This window comes from Pseudophryne corroboree, chromosome 11 (assembly GCF_028390025.1).
Source record: "Pseudophryne corroboree isolate aPseCor3 chromosome 11, aPseCor3.hap2, whole genome shotgun sequence".
In the NCBI taxonomy this organism is placed as follows: domain Eukaryota; kingdom Metazoa; phylum Chordata; class Amphibia; order Anura; family Myobatrachidae; genus Pseudophryne; species Pseudophryne corroboree.
The window spans coordinates 313,387,393-313,403,271 of NC_086454.1; the positions used below are offsets into that span (position 1 = coordinate 313,387,393).

General features: G+C 44.6%; 1 pseudogene; it reads left to right on the forward strand.

Moving 5' to 3' along the window:
- Window positions 1-13,513: 13,513 nt before the first annotated feature.
- LOC134971207 (5S ribosomal RNA) lies at window positions 13,514-13,632 on the forward strand (annotated as a pseudogene).
- Window positions 13,633-15,879: the final 2,247 nt, after the last annotated feature.

Genomic DNA, 15,879 nt, shown 5'->3' on the forward strand with positions numbered 1-15,879 from the left:
ATCTGTTGCTGGGTTTGTGGCAGGGTCATGTCACGAATTGCTTGAATTCTATCAGCGGTGAGGTGTCTCAGTACTTGTGTCAGACAGTGTCCCAAATACTTCACCCGGTCCTGGCATAATTGTAACTTGTCTTTGGAAACTTTGTGTCCTGTGTCTGAAAGATGAAACAGGAGCTGTTTCGTATCTTTCAGGGACGCTTCCAGTGAATCTGAACACAGTAGTAAATCATCCACATACTGTATCAATATTGATCCACTCTCTGGTTGGAAAGACTGTAAACAATCATGCAAGGCCTGTGAGAAAATACTTGGACTGTCTATGAAACCTTGTGGTAATCGAGTCCATGGGGGTAATTCCAAGTTGATCGCTGCAGGAATTTAGTTAGCAAATGGGCAAAACCATGTGCACTGCAGGGGAGGCAGATGTAACATGTGCAGAGAGAGTTAGATTTGGGTGGGGTGTGTTCAATCTGCAATCTAAATTGCAGTGTAAAAATAAAGCCGCCAGTATTTACCCTGCACAGAAACAAAATAACCCACCCAAATCTAGCTCTCTCTGCACATGTTATATCTGCCCCCCCCCTGCAGTGCACATGGTTTTGCCCAATTGCTAACTAAATTCCTGCTGTGATCAACTTGGAATTACCCCCCATGTGTATTGGACTCCTCTGTATGTGAATGCGAATAAGCATTGACTGTCAGGATGCAGAGGTACCGAGAAGAAGGCGGAGCAGAGGTCAATCACAGTGAAAAATTTGGCAGTGGGAGGGATTTGCATAAGGATAACAGCTGGATTTGGCACTACGGGGAATTGACTCTCAACTATTTTGTTGACCCCTCTTAGATCCTGTACTAATCTGTAACCCCTCCCCTCACTCTTTTTAACAGGGAAGATGGGACTATTGGCAGTGCTGGACGTCCTTACCAGAATGCCCTGTTGTAGCAAGCGCTCTATTACAGGGTAAACTCCTAACTCCACCTCTGGCTTCAGAGGGTACTGTGGGATTTTTGGAGCTATCCTACCATCTTTTACTTGCACAACTACTGGGGCTACATTTGCCATCAATCCAGTGTCTTGTCCGTCCTTGGTCCACAGTGACTCCGGTATCTGGGAAATCATTTCTTCTACCTTGGACGGACACCTATATACAACAACAGTGTGTGTCATTAATCTTGTTGGGGAGTCTAACATATCTTGCGCTTCCTGAGCGTGGTTTTCGGGTATGTCCAAGAACACACCTTCAGGAGTACAATATATGACGCATCCCATTTTGCACAGTAAATCTCTCCTTAAGAGATTAGTCGGAGCCGATGCAGCCAGCAGAAAAGAATGCTTGGTATGCAAAGGCCCTATCGTAACCTCTGTTGGTTTGCTTAAAGGGTATTGTCGTACTACTCCTGTTACTCCCATGGCTGGAATTGTTTTACCAGTGGTTCTCATGCCCACGGTCGAATTTATCACTGACTTGGCCGCCCCCGTATCTACAAGGAAATTTAGAGATTTGCCAGCTACATCAATTGTGACCTCGGGTTCACTTCCTAGACTCGCAATCAATTTCACTGGCTGCAGATTACAGGTGTGGCCCAACCCCTATGGTGTGTGGTGACCTCCCTGCATTGCAGTTGCAGCTATCACCTGTGAAGGGGGTAAATGGGTATTATCAGAGACTTGCCAGTCTCTTTTTGGGGGATACCTTCTTGTTTCCCCTGCGTGTGGCTCATAACTCCGTCTCTGCGGTCCTTGATCCCAATTTCGTGTGTCACGTCGTTGTCTAGGGGGTTGATATGATTTTTGTGCATTTTTCGATCTACAGTCTCATGCAAAATGTCCCTCTTTATGACAGTAATAACAAGTTACCACATTTGACTTACCCACAGGGGTCAGAGATTTATACAGAGGTTGCCTTGTGGTCAGGGCCTGTATACTTACAGCCAATAACTTATCACTTTGTGACTCCCTGTGTCTGGTGATATTCCGATCATGATCAATAGCAGCCTCTCTCAAAGTAGCCACCGACAGACCTCGCCAACATGGTTGGGTGGTCTGTACACTTGTCCTCAATACTTCCTTTAAACCATCCATTAACACAGATACTGCTACTTCTCTATGATTTACATTTGTCTTAATGTCTTCTATGCCTGTATACTTAGCCATTTCCTGTAGTGCCCGATGAAAATACTCAGCAGCTGTTTCTGCCTCTTTTTGTTTGATGGAGAAAATCTTATTCCATTTGGCAACAGCTGGAAAATACTCTTTTAACTGTAAATTTATTCTTTTTACATTATCTTGGTTGTACACATCCGTAAGGGGTACATCTTCATCTAATTTACAGTCAGCTAAAAATCTTGCTGAGTCGACATTGGAGGGTAAACATGCCCTCAGCAATATCTGCCAGTCTTTGTTATTGGGCTCCACAGTATTTCCTAGTTCTCTAATGTATTTCTGGCTAGCAACTAGATCTTTCCTAGGATCAGGGAATTCAGACACCATTGCTCTTAATTCCATTCGGGAAAACGGGCAGTGCATGGCAATGTTTCTGACAGGAGTGACTCCTGAAGTGTCAGTTTTCCCATTTGGCACTGCTATTACCCTAACGGGATTAAGTCCAATAACATCATTCTGAGTAGATTCTACAACATGTGGTGAAATGGTTTCAAAATACTGTATGGTGCCGTACTTACCAGTCGATACGACCTCACCTGTCCCTCCACTAGGGGCCTTTGATACTGCTCTTACTGGCTGGGCCGTGCCCACTGTTGTTTCTGCTATGGTGGCTGCTAGAGAGAGTGCCGATATTGTTGTTAACTCATCCTCTTGATCTCACTCCTGGGGAAAGTTTAAAACAGGGTACAGCTTGCACGGATTAGTATTTGCATCAATAATCTTAGTCACATTATTCTTAACATTTATACAGTTACTAAGTGCCTGTTTATCATACACCAGTGTGTCATTCTCTGTAACCAATTTCTCTCCCTTTATGTATGGCGGCGGTGGCGCCGTGGCTATCAGTTTCCTGATAGGGTTAGATCCAGCCGCCTGAGCCAATCCTCTCTGTATTTCACCCTCCTGTTGCCATAACTGTAAATAGTCATAATGTTTGATCCGTCTCTTTGCAGATTTAATGAGACATATCCTTCTCCTTAGATTTTGTAACACATCTGGGCTAAAACTGCCTACCCGTGGGAACTTCTCCCCATCATGCACAGTCATTCTCTCCCATTCATCGCACAAAACCTCTGTGTGTGAACCGTATTTCTCACACATTACATACCTTACCGACCCGATTGGTCGGTTTAATAAGTCAACCCGAACCGAGGTTGATCGCCCCCTACCTGAACAACTGGCCCCCATCTTTGCAGGTGCTGCTTTCACTACCTCTGACCTTCAAATCAGGTTCTTCAGCGAACCCTTACAAAAACCAAGATGTCCGGGGTAGGCCGGCGGCGAAGTTTACCGAGTACTCCACTCACTCGCCCACGTCGACCAATACGCCCACACACTGCCTTAGCGCTGGCGTACTCGACCTAGGGCCCCTGCGACCTGAACCTCTATTTACTGGAACATGTGGGTGTGATCCGAAGAGCACTTAACCCTTTCCAGTAACTATTGGTTGTTGGATAGTTCCCGAGTGACCAGCGAACCTCCCTTAAAATAAAAAAAATTACACAAATCACGTTAGAATGTACAAATAGCGTTTATGACCCCTCTAGCGTACGCAAATGGTACTGGGTCAGGTTACTAACTAATGCACACAATTACGTGCGGTACAATAGTTCTGCACATAAGCAACTAATCTTATGTGCGGAACGACCAACGGAATCGAAAATTGTGGCTGCGAATTCCTGAGCCTGAGCTTAATGGCCTATATGGGTTCCGCACCAACCCTTTCTGGTGTTGTGCTCCTTTTATCTATAGCGGACTTCTTAGTCTGCTGTACCTAGACCTCCTGGTCTGTCTGGACCTCCTGGTCTGTGCTACAGTAGACCTCCTGGTCTGCTATACTCTAATGCTCTTTTTTAAAATGTTTAACAAGGGATGCCTCCCAAGCCACCATGCAGTCACTTACACGTATGTACCTCACGAGAACTCGATGATTTCCTGTGGTTCAACCCCAAAATTTTTTAGAAACTTATATATATGTATACACACTCTTTCACCTCATATACACTACTTTCGTTTCTGCGCAGAAATCCCTTTCATTCAGTAACACAGTCTAGTCCAGATGAGTCGCAAATTAGAGAAGGATCTATTAGCTTAAAATTTTGGACACTAAAATTGACGTGCGCTATTATCGCGTTGCCTCCTTTTCACCTGTTTAAAATAATACTATCGTGTGATTTGTATTATGTGGGCGTACCCAGACGCTCCGTTGCGTAATATACGCTCCGTGTGTTGGCCCTTGTGTCGCGTACACTAGTCTCACCCTTTTGTTAGAGACACGTGTACACCAGCCAGATTTGTCCACAGAAATACAATTAACACGTTTATATCAATGTAGATGATCTTTAACTGTAATCATCTACCGAGCACCACACAGGTCTTTCCTTATGTCTTTAGGCAAGGCTGTGTGCGTGTTTTACAAATTACCCCTTAATGTATTATTTTACTCTTTTAACTATCAATAGCAACAAATCTTTCTTAGCACGTTATCAATTATGAAATGGCAAACAGGAGAGTGATATGTGAAAATACACGAATGAAAAGAAATGCAGATGTATGCGTGCGTGCGTACGCAAGACAGAAATAAAACAGTTTAAAAAAAAAAAGCAATAGCGTATTGTTCTTACCTTCGGTTCCGGATTCCACCAGCACACCTACAACGTAGCAAAACAGACGCTTATCTAGCCAGCACTACTGCCTTCCCACCCTTGCTGGCAGATAACGTGTGGTTTCGTCAGTGTGGATATGTGGAGGACGGACGAGCCCTCAATTGATAATGTCGATTTGATTACCTTATAACCTTCACTATATATGGGTAAGAGACTAAGTACGCAATTGGCGTAAGAGATACCGTTAGGGTACGCAATTAGCGTAGCAGACGCTTAGCCGTGGTCGAGACGCACGAGCGGCACGTTCGCTCACGGCTTAATGCGTAGAGTCAAGCACGCTATGGGCTGCCGACTACCGTAATGATACGCTACCAGCGTAGCGGACGCTCGAGACCTTGAGGAGATCACGAGCGGCGCAGACGCTCACAAGATGACAATCAGTAACCCTTGAATGTAACACACAGAAAGGATACTCTTATGCTGTAAACCTTGTACTGAAACACTGTAGCGATATAACGCTGCTTAACCTTGTTAATACTAAAGCTGTTTGAGCGATCGAGACGCTCCTATTACCCACTGCAATGTAATAAACACACAAAACCGTGCTAAGGTTCCAACACCTTTACTAACAAGCTTTTAGTTATATCTTAAAAAGGTAAAACAGTTTACAAGTCATACACTACAAACTAACATATAATTCTAACAGAATGTCTAGACAAAAATATACAATAACGTCACAATCTTATACTATATCAGGGAGAGAGCGAGAGAGAGAGAGAGAGAGAGAGAATGGCCAATACAAACATAGAGCGAGATGATTACAGAGAATTACTTACGCACACTGGGAATGATCGCTGCGCTATTCCTGGTACCAGCTCCAAGTTAGTCAAAATGAAAACCGTTTGTGGAGTGAGAGAGAGAGAGCTGTCCAGGCTGGCTGATCTTATATACACTGCATCCAGTATACTACAAAGGGACCTATAATCTCATTGTTCATTGGACACAGGAATGTCTACTCGCATCATAACAAAAGGTCATAGGTGGCTTTGAACAGGTGGGCTGTGACTATTACAAACAGCTCAGGTCGGAGGGAATCTCCGGATTCCCGCCACATGGATAATGAACTGCAAATATAGGATATGTCCAGAAATTACTAATGGCCATAACTATACGCAGGAGCGTTTAATCTATACCTAACCAACACCGGATTGTTGCTATTAAAATACTCTTCGGTTAGGTACCAGACACAACTGTTCTACCTTAGACAGACCCTTTGTATCACGTAAAGAGGGATTCCCATGTCCATGAGCAAGTCACTTTAAACAAACTTACAGTTTTTACAAAGGGGAACATTACTAATAAAACCTGCTATATGGATTTATTAAAGAGCGATTGAGTCGCTCGCTAGACGCACACAAACTAACGTAAGTGCACATACCATGCGCTCGAGCGCACGCCCGTAGAGGCGCCGTCACGCATCTGCGAGTATGTGCATGCACGCCAGTGAAAGTGCATATGCAGCGGGCAAGCGCATGAGGTGCATATATGGCAACGTGCATATTTTTCTGACTTTGACAAAATGCATTAATAATGTGCAACATGTGTGTAAGGGGCATTATGTGTGTCATTATGTGAATAAGGGCATTAATAAAGGTTGGCATAAAGTGTAAGGGGCATTACTGTGTGGTATTATATGTATAAAGGCATTACTAATGTGTGGCATTATGTGTATAAGGTGCTGTACTGTGTGGTGTAATTTGAATTGGGGGTACTTTTGTGTGGCTATGCTCCTTCCCACCAAGAACACGCCCCTTTTTAGGCTGCGCACCGAATGTGCGCACTGTTTCTGTTTAAAATATACGGGGTAGGAGCACCAAAATGAGGACTGCTATGACTGAGGGGTGATAGTGCTGGGAAAAGGGTGCATGGTCAGAGGCGGAAGTAGCAACGGTGCTAGGTGGCACCAGCCAAAATCTTGCCTAGGGCATCATATTGCTTAGGGCCGGCTCTGGGTACAGTGGCACAGGTGTGTGGAGCGTCGACAGTATTGTTCGACAGTAACTAGGTCGACAGGGATGCTAGGTCGATAGGGTCTGTCGGTTGACATGGTCTAGGTCAACAGATCAAAAGGTCGACATTACTAATTTGGGGTATATGTATAAATTGTATTATTGTGTGGAATTATGGGCCCGATTCATACCTGATCGCTGTTGTGCATTTTCGCTCAGTGGGTGATTATTGATTGACTGCGTATGCACTGTAATGTGCATGCGCATTGCCAAACAACAACAGGCATCGCCAAGCAGCGACAGGCTAGTGCGAAAATTTCAATCGCACAGCCATTTGCAAGCTGATTGACAGGAAGATGCTGTTTGTGGGTGGTACCTGACCGTTTTCTGGGAGTGTCATGGAAAACGCAGGTGTCCCCAAGCATTTTCAGGGAGGGTATGTGAGGTCAACTCCGGACCCGATCAGCCTGTTCTCTTCACACTGTAGGAGTAAGTCCTGGGAAAAACATTTGATGGTGAGTGTGATGCAAACGGATTTGCAGCTGCCCACTGACTGAGGGACATTTTTAGCATGGCGAACACATGCGATCGAACACTTGCATGGGTGAATTTACACTCCCCTTGGGTGGCGACCATTGGCATATCTATAATGAGTGCAGTGTGTGTGGGGCACATGTGACCCTGGGACCAGGGGGCCCACCCCTCACACACTGTACCCATTTGTTTAATACTTAACTCTCTGGAGTGCCCCGTTGGAGACATCCCTTCTCAGCAGCGCAATAGAGTCTGAACACTAGGGGTAACAAACTCTATTGCGCCTGCTAAAAACTCTGTAAAGATGGCACGGCGGCCATTTTTCTGGAGTCTCGCACATGCGCATTAGGAAAATCTTCAAGGAAACGCCCGCTGCGCCGTGTTTACGGAGGTTTGCGCATGTGCAATAGAGTCTGTGCTCAGACTTTATTGCTGCTGCAAAGAAGGCTCCTGGCGGCGACTATCTGATCACAGGACAGCAAAATTAGCAGCACAGCGATCAGGTCTGAATTAGGCCTTATGGGCATTACTAATGTGGGACATATGTGTAAGGTGCATTATTGTGTAGAATTATGAGTATTATGGGGGTCATTCCGAGTTGTTCGCTTGTTGCCGATTTTCGCTATGCAGCGATTAGTTGCAAATTGCGCATGTGCAAGGCACGCAGGGCGCATGCGCTTAGTTATTTAACACAAAACTTAGCTGTTTAGCTGTGGCTTCTGCAGTGCTTTTCAGTCGCACTGGTGTTCGGTAAATGATTGACAGGAAAGGGGCGTTTCTGGGCAGCAACTCAGCGTTTTCCCAGCGTTTGCAAAAAAACCCAGGCGTGTCTAGGGAAAAACGCGGGAGTGTCTGGAGAAACGGAGGAGTGGCTGGCCGAACGCAGGGCGTGTTTGTGATGTCAAACCAGGAACTAAACGGACTGAGCTGATCGCAATCTGTGAGTAGGTCTGGAGCTACTCAGAAACTGCAAAGAATTTATTTAGTAGCAATTCTGCTAATCTTTCATTTGCAATTCTGCTATGCTAAGATACACTCCCAGAGGGCGGCGGCCTAGCGAGCGAACAACTCGGAATGAGGGCCAATGGGCGTTACTAATGTGGGGCATATGTGTGAGGTGCATTATTGTGTTGAATTATGCGTATTATGGGGGTCATTCCGAGTTGTTCGGTCGTTGACGATTTTCGCTATACTGCGATTAGTCACTTACTGCGCATGCGCAAGGTTCGCAGAGCGCATGCGCTTAGTTATTTTACACAAAAGTTAGGTATTTTACTCACGGCATAACTAAGCTTTTTCATCGTTCTGGTGATCGTAGTGTGATTGACAGGAAGTGGGTGTTTCTGGGCGGAAACTGACCATTTTCTGGGAGTGTGCGAAAAAACGCTACAGTTTCTGGGAAAAACGCGGGAGTGGCTGGAGAAACGGAGGAGTGTCTGGGCGAACGCTGGGTGTGTTTGTGACGTCAAACCAGGAACGAAACTGACTGAACTGATCGCAATGTAGGAGTAAGTCTGGAGCTACTCAGAAACTGCTAAGAAATTTCTATTTGCAATTCTGCTAATCTTTCGTTCGCAATTCTGCTAAGCTAAGATACACTCCCGGAGGGCGGCAGCTTAGCGTGTGCAATGCTGCTAAAAGCAGCTAGCGAGCGAACAACTCGGAGTGAGGGCCCATGGGCATTACTAATGTGGGACATATGTGTGTAAGGTGCATGACTATGTGGCATTATACAGGGTTGGACTGGCCCACAGGGGAACAGGGTAAACCTCTGGTAGGCCCCACTGCCTGAGTGTTGATGGGTCAGGCACGGAAATAACAGCGGTGCTAGGGGGCACCAGCTAAAATCTTGCCTAGGGCATCAAATTGGCTGGGGCCGGCTCAGCGTTACGTCACACAGTAGAGCACCTTATACACATAATGCCATACATTAGTAATGCATTTATACACATAATACCACAAAGTAATGCCCCTTACACATATGACGCACATTATTATTGTCCTTATAAACAATGCACCTTACACATTATGCCAACCCTTATTAATGCTCTTATACACATAATGTCACTTACACATATGCCGCACGTTATTAATGCCCTTATACACACAATGACACACAATGTCCCTTACACATATGCCACACATTATTAGTGCCCTTATAAACATAATGACACATAGTGCCCCTTACACATATGTCACACATTATTAATGCCCTTATACACATAAGGACACACATAGTGCCCTTTACACCATTATTAATGCATTTATACACATGAAACGCATAATGACCCTTACACATATGCTGAACACTATTGCACAACCAACCCACCCGCACACACACACAGCCGCTAACACTGTGACCTCTGCCTCTGCTTGGATACAAATGTGTCCTCAAAAATCTTGCCTCCATACACCATGCAGCAGGAGATACCTGACGCGAGTCAACTGCTAGCTCTGCTAACGCCGGGTGCCTGTTTTTGATGAAAATGCATCTTATTTACATTGCTATATGGCTAGGATGCACAAGCAGCTTCTCCTGATTAAAATGATATGCAGCATGCCTATATACTGTGTGAGACTGTGGCTGTATCTGCATATGAAATGCTACACACAGAATATAGGCATGCCGCATATCATTTTAATCAGCAGAAGCTGCTTGTGCCCCATGGCATATCAGATGCCCTAGGCAATTGCCTAGTTTGCCTATACCTAGGGCCGGCTCCGACGTAACATATAGAAAGGGAACTACTGTGTGGTCTAATGTGAATAAAGAGCAATATGGCGTGGTGTAATGGGAATAAGGAGCAATATGGCATGGTGTAATGAGAATAAAGAGCAATATGGTGTGGTGTAATGTGAATAAGGAGCAATTCAGTATGATGTTATGTGAATGAGGGGCACTACTGTGAGGAGTAACGTATATAAGGTAAAGTGGTACTACTGTGTGATATAATGTGAATAAGGGACACTATCGCATGATAAATTGTGAACAAAGTTGCAGTACTGTGTGGCATAATTTGAATTGGGGCTACTATTGTGTGGCCATGCCCCTTCCCAGCAAGAACACATACCTTTTTGGGTTGTGCGCCGAATGTGCACACTGTTCTTATTTAAATTACAGGGGGTAGGAAAACCAAAATAAGGACTGCTGTGGGTGAGGGGTGATGGTGCTGGGAAAGGGGTGCAGGGTCAGAGGCGGAACTAACGTTGGTGCTAGGGGGCACCAGCCAAAATCTTGCCTAGAGCATCATATTGGGTAGGGCCGGCTCTGGGACCAGGCACACAGTCAAAGGGCTAATATATAGGAGATATTACAGAGTAATTAGTCTGCCTCAAGGCAAGCAGGCAATTCTGGAATAAAGACAGCATCTTTGACTGAGGCTAGCAATAAAGTATCTGCAGCAGGTCAGAATTGGAAGTGAATAAACCGTCTAAGTAATCACATTTCACGCTACTTTAGGCTTACTCACTCTTGCAGAAAAGCCAGCATTCAGGGGAAGTTAGGAAACTACAGCAACTTGCCTTTAGTTTTATTAACCTGCTAATAAATTCCATAGACTATTGTCTGACGTTTATGAAAGTGTGGTGTGGTATGGTAGTAGATTATAATTGATAAGGCAGAAACTACAGCTGGTATGCAGCTAATAGGTAGACATTAAACCTGGTTGCTGTAATGGAAAAATGATCTCTTAATAGAGATACATATGTTTGACCGTCATTACACCAAATTGTAACCCAAACTTATAGGTATACGGAGGTTTAAATCATGTGGTCAATAAAGTTTGCCAGCTAAACTGCCTGTATGTTTCTTTGTGTGCTGTGCAGCACCATTGAGAATGGGTTTTTTATGGGTAAGGCAGATATAAAAATCCTTGTTGTACTGAGGAGATGCCAACATCTTTATGGGATCCAAGAGAAAACTCTCTGTTGCTTACTGGATCTCCCTGTTAGATATTGGATGAAAAAATGGTTATTGTGGTTATCATGTTGGTTAACATCAAAGCATGAATCTGTTTGAAGTGATATTATGTAGTTAGAGAAAGAGAAAGCTGAGACTGAAATGATCTAAACCTTTCCACTTTTCTCCCTCCACGCCACCATAATCAGTATAGGGCAGGGAATGGAAATGGACCAAAATACAGATTTTCCAGCTTGAAGGAAAAGGAAAAAGACAGACTTAGAGAGTGGATAAGGTAGATAAGAATTATATATTGGGAGACAAAATCTCTATTATCCACAAATAAGCTGACTAACACAATAGTGACTGAAATAGCAAGTACTGTCTTTATAACAACATTGTTGAACCAATATATGCTTGCAATGAAAAAAAGATTTTGCATGTTTCCACAGTGTATCAACAGTATATCTGTCTAGTTTGTTTCATAAATCCATGCCAGGTATCATTTACGCTATAATAGCCAGGGCATGCATAATAGCTCATTGCCTGTTAAAACCTGCATGAAAAACAGTGCTAGGATATCAGGAATAAATCAAGGGCAATACCTGTGCAATAATTGTCAGAGCCATAATAAATAAACGTACGTTTCACAGCAGCTTGTTCACGCTACCCGTATGTTGGGGAGGTGGATGCGGTCACGGTGAGCGCGCTCACGTGGCCAGAGACCGGCAGGAGAGGAGACCAGGTGAGCCGCATAGATGCTTAGCGCATGCTCATGATATAATCAGGAGCAATTAGCAATTTATTAGGGCTCTGGCAATTATAGCACAGGTATTGCCCTTGATTTATTCCTGACATCCTAGCACCGTTTTTCATGCAGGTTTCAACAGGCACGCTCACCGTGAACACGTCCACCTCCCCGACGTACGTTTCACAGCAGCTTGTTCACTCTACCCGTGAACAAGCTGCTGTGAAACGTACGTCGGGGAGGTGGACGCGGTCACGGTGAGCACGCTCACGTGACCAGAGACCGGCAGGAGAGGAGACCAGGCGAGCCGCATAGACACTTAGCGCATGAAGTCCGGCGGTCAGCGTCTTACAGCGAGCAGGGAGAAACACACAATTGATCAATAAGTATCTTCTCCAATTTTGCTCTATATTTGTCTCCCATTCTCCAGCTACGCATATATGTAATTTCAACATTAAGTGTACCGGTCTTTTTGTCAAAGTTATGCCATTCACTTTAGGCATTATTTATCATATATGGGAATTATTGTTTTTTAGGTGCTTTAAATACCTATTGTGATATTAGACATTTTGTGCCTTCATGTGTTTGACATGATATAACCAGGAGCAATTAGCAATTTATTAGGGCTCTGGCAATTATAGCACAGGTATTGCCCTTGATTTATTCCTGACATCCTAGCACCGTTTTTCATGCAGGTTTTAACAGGCAATGAGCTATTATTCATGCCCTGGCTATTACAGCGTAAATGATACCTGGCATGGATTTATGAAACAAACTAGACAGATATACTGTTGATACACTGTGGAAACATGCAAAATCTTTTTTTCATTGCAAGCATATATTGGTTCAACAATGTTGTTATAAAGACAGTACTTGCTATTTCAGGCACTATTGTGTTAGTCAGCCTATTTGTGGATAATAGAGATTTTGTCTCCCAAGATATAATTCTTATCTACCTTATCCACTCTCTAAGTCTGTCTTTTTCCTTTTCCTTTTTCTTCAAGCTGAAAAATCTGTATTTTGGTCCATTTCCATTCCCTGCCCTATACTGATTATGGTGGCGTGGAGGGAGAAAAGTGGAAAGGTTTAGATCATTTCAGTCTCAGTTTTCTCTTTCTCTAACTACATAATATAACTTCAAACAGATTCATGTTTTGATGTTAACCAACATGATAACCACAATAACCATTTTTTCATCCAATATCTAACAGGGAGATCCAGTAAGCAACAGAGAGTTTTCTCTTGGATCCCATAAAGATATTTTGGCATGTCCTCAGTACAACAAGGGTTTTTATATCTGCCTTACCCATAAAAAAACCCATTCTCAATGGTGCTGCACAGCACACAAAGAAACATACAGGCAGTTTAGCTGGCAAACTTTATTGACCACATGATTTAAACCTCCGTATACCTATAAGTTTGGGTTACAATTTGGTGCAATGACGGTCAAACATATGTATCTCTATTAAGAGATAATTTTTCCATTACAGCAACCAGGTTTAATGTCTACCTATTAGCTGCGTACCAGCTGTAGTTTTCTGCCTTATCAATTATAATCTACTACCATACCACACCGCGCATGCCCAATCTCGTCTGATCTTGGAAGCAATACGGTGTTGGGCCTGGTCAGTACTTAGGTGGATGACCACTAAGGAATACCAGGTGTTGTAGGTTTCTTGACGGCGCTACATCGGTTATTGCACTAACTTCGTAGTATAACGGATTAATGCCTGGTGGGCCTGCAATTAATGCCTTATTTATTCATCAATGTATTCACAGTCTTAGCTTAAATTGGTGGTTTATATTTTATAGCCACATTTTAGACACAAAAAAAAATCTTTTTTGGTGTACCCATATCTTATTTAAATATCATTAAAGGTTACGTTTTAATTTTCTCTAACGTCCTAAGTGGATGCTGGGGACTCCGTAAGGACCATGGGGAATAGCGGCTCCGCAGGAGACTGGGCACATCTAAAGAAAGCTTTAGGACTATCTGGTGTGCACTGGCTCCTCCCCCTATGACCCTCCTCCAAGCCTCAGTTAGATCTCTGTGCCCGAACGAGAAGGGTGCACACTAGGGGCTCTCCTGAGCTTCTTAGTGAAAGTTTTAGTTTAGGTTTTTTATTTTCAGTAAGACCTGCTGGCAACAGGCTCACTGCATCGAGGGACTAAGGGGAGAAGAAGCGAACTCACCTGCGTGCAGAGTGGATTGGGCTTCTTAGGCTACTGGACATTAGCTCCAGAGGGACGATCACAGGCCCAGCTTGGATGGGTCCCAGAGCCGCGCCGCCGGCCCCCTTACAGAGCCAGAAGGCAGAAGAGGTCCGGAAAATCGGCGGCAGAAGACGTCCTGTCTTCAACAAGGTAGCGCACAGCACTGCAGCTGTGCGCCATTGCTCTCAGCACACTTCACACTCCGGTCACTGAGGGTGCAGGGCGCTGGGGGGGGCGCCCTGAGACGCAATAATAAACACCTTGGATGGCAAAAAAATGCATCACATATAGCTCCTGGGCTATATGGATGCATTTAACCCCTGCCAAAATACATAAAAAAACGGGAGATAGGCTCCGCCCCCTTATCGGCGGCCTTATCTCCTCAGCACACTGGCGCCATTTTCCCTCACAGCTCCGTTGGAGGGAAGCTCCCTGGCTCTCCCCTGCAGTCACTACACTACAGAAAGGGTTAAAAAAGAGAGGGGGGCACAAATTAGGCGCAGTATTAACTATACAGCAGCTATAAGGGGAAAAACACTTATATAAGGTTATCCCTGTATATATATAGCGCTCTGGTGTGTGCTGGCAAACTCTCCCTCTGTCTCCCCAAAGAGCTAGTGGGGTCCTGTCCTCTATCAGAGCATTCCCTGTGTGTGTGCTGTATGTCGGTACTTTTGTGTCGACATGTATGAGGAGAAAAATGATGTGGAGACGGAGCAGATTGCCTGTAATAGTGATGTCACCCCCTAGGGGGTCGACACCTGAGTGGATGAACTGTTGGAAGAAATTACGTGACAGTGTCAGCTCTGTATAAAAGACAGTGGTTGACATGAGACAGCCGGCTACTCAGCTTGTGCCTGTCCAGACGTCTCATAGGCCGTCAGGGGCTCTAAAGCGCCCGTTACCTCAGATGGCAGATATAGACGCCGACACGGATACTGACTCCAGTGTCGACGGTGAAGAGACAAATGTGACTTCCAGTAGGGCCACACGTTACATGATTGAGGCAATGAAAAATGTTTTACACATTTCTGATAATACGAGTACCACCAAAAAGGGGTATGATGTTCGGTGAGGAAAAACTACCTGTAGTTTTCCTGAATCTGAGAAATTAAATGAGGTGTGTGATGATGCGTGGGTTTCCCCCGATAACAACTGATAATTTCTAAAATGTTATTGGCATTATATCCTTTCCCGCCAGAGGTTAGGGTGCGTTGGGAAACACCCCCTAGGGTGGATAAAGCGCTCACACGCTTGTAAGGGCTCTATCCTCTCCTGAGATGGCCGCCCTTAAGGATCCTGCTGATAGAAAGCAGGAGGGTATCCTAAAATGTATTTACACACATACTGGTGTTATACTGCGACCAGCAATCGCCTCAGCCTGGATGTGCAGTGCTGGGTTGGCGTGGTCGGATTCCCTGACTGAAAATATTGATACCCTAGATAGGGACAGTATATTTTTGCCTATAGAACATTTGAATTATGCATTTCTATATATGCGTGATGCACAGCGGAATATTTGCCGACTGGCATCAAGTCTAAGTGCGTTGTCCATTTCTACCAGTAGAGGGTTATGGACACGTCAGTGGTCAGGTGATGCGTATTCCAAACGGCATTTGGAAGTATTGCCTTATTAAGGGGAGGAGTTATTTGGGGTCGGTCTTTCAGACCTGGTGGCCACGGCAACAGCTGGGAAATCCACGTTTG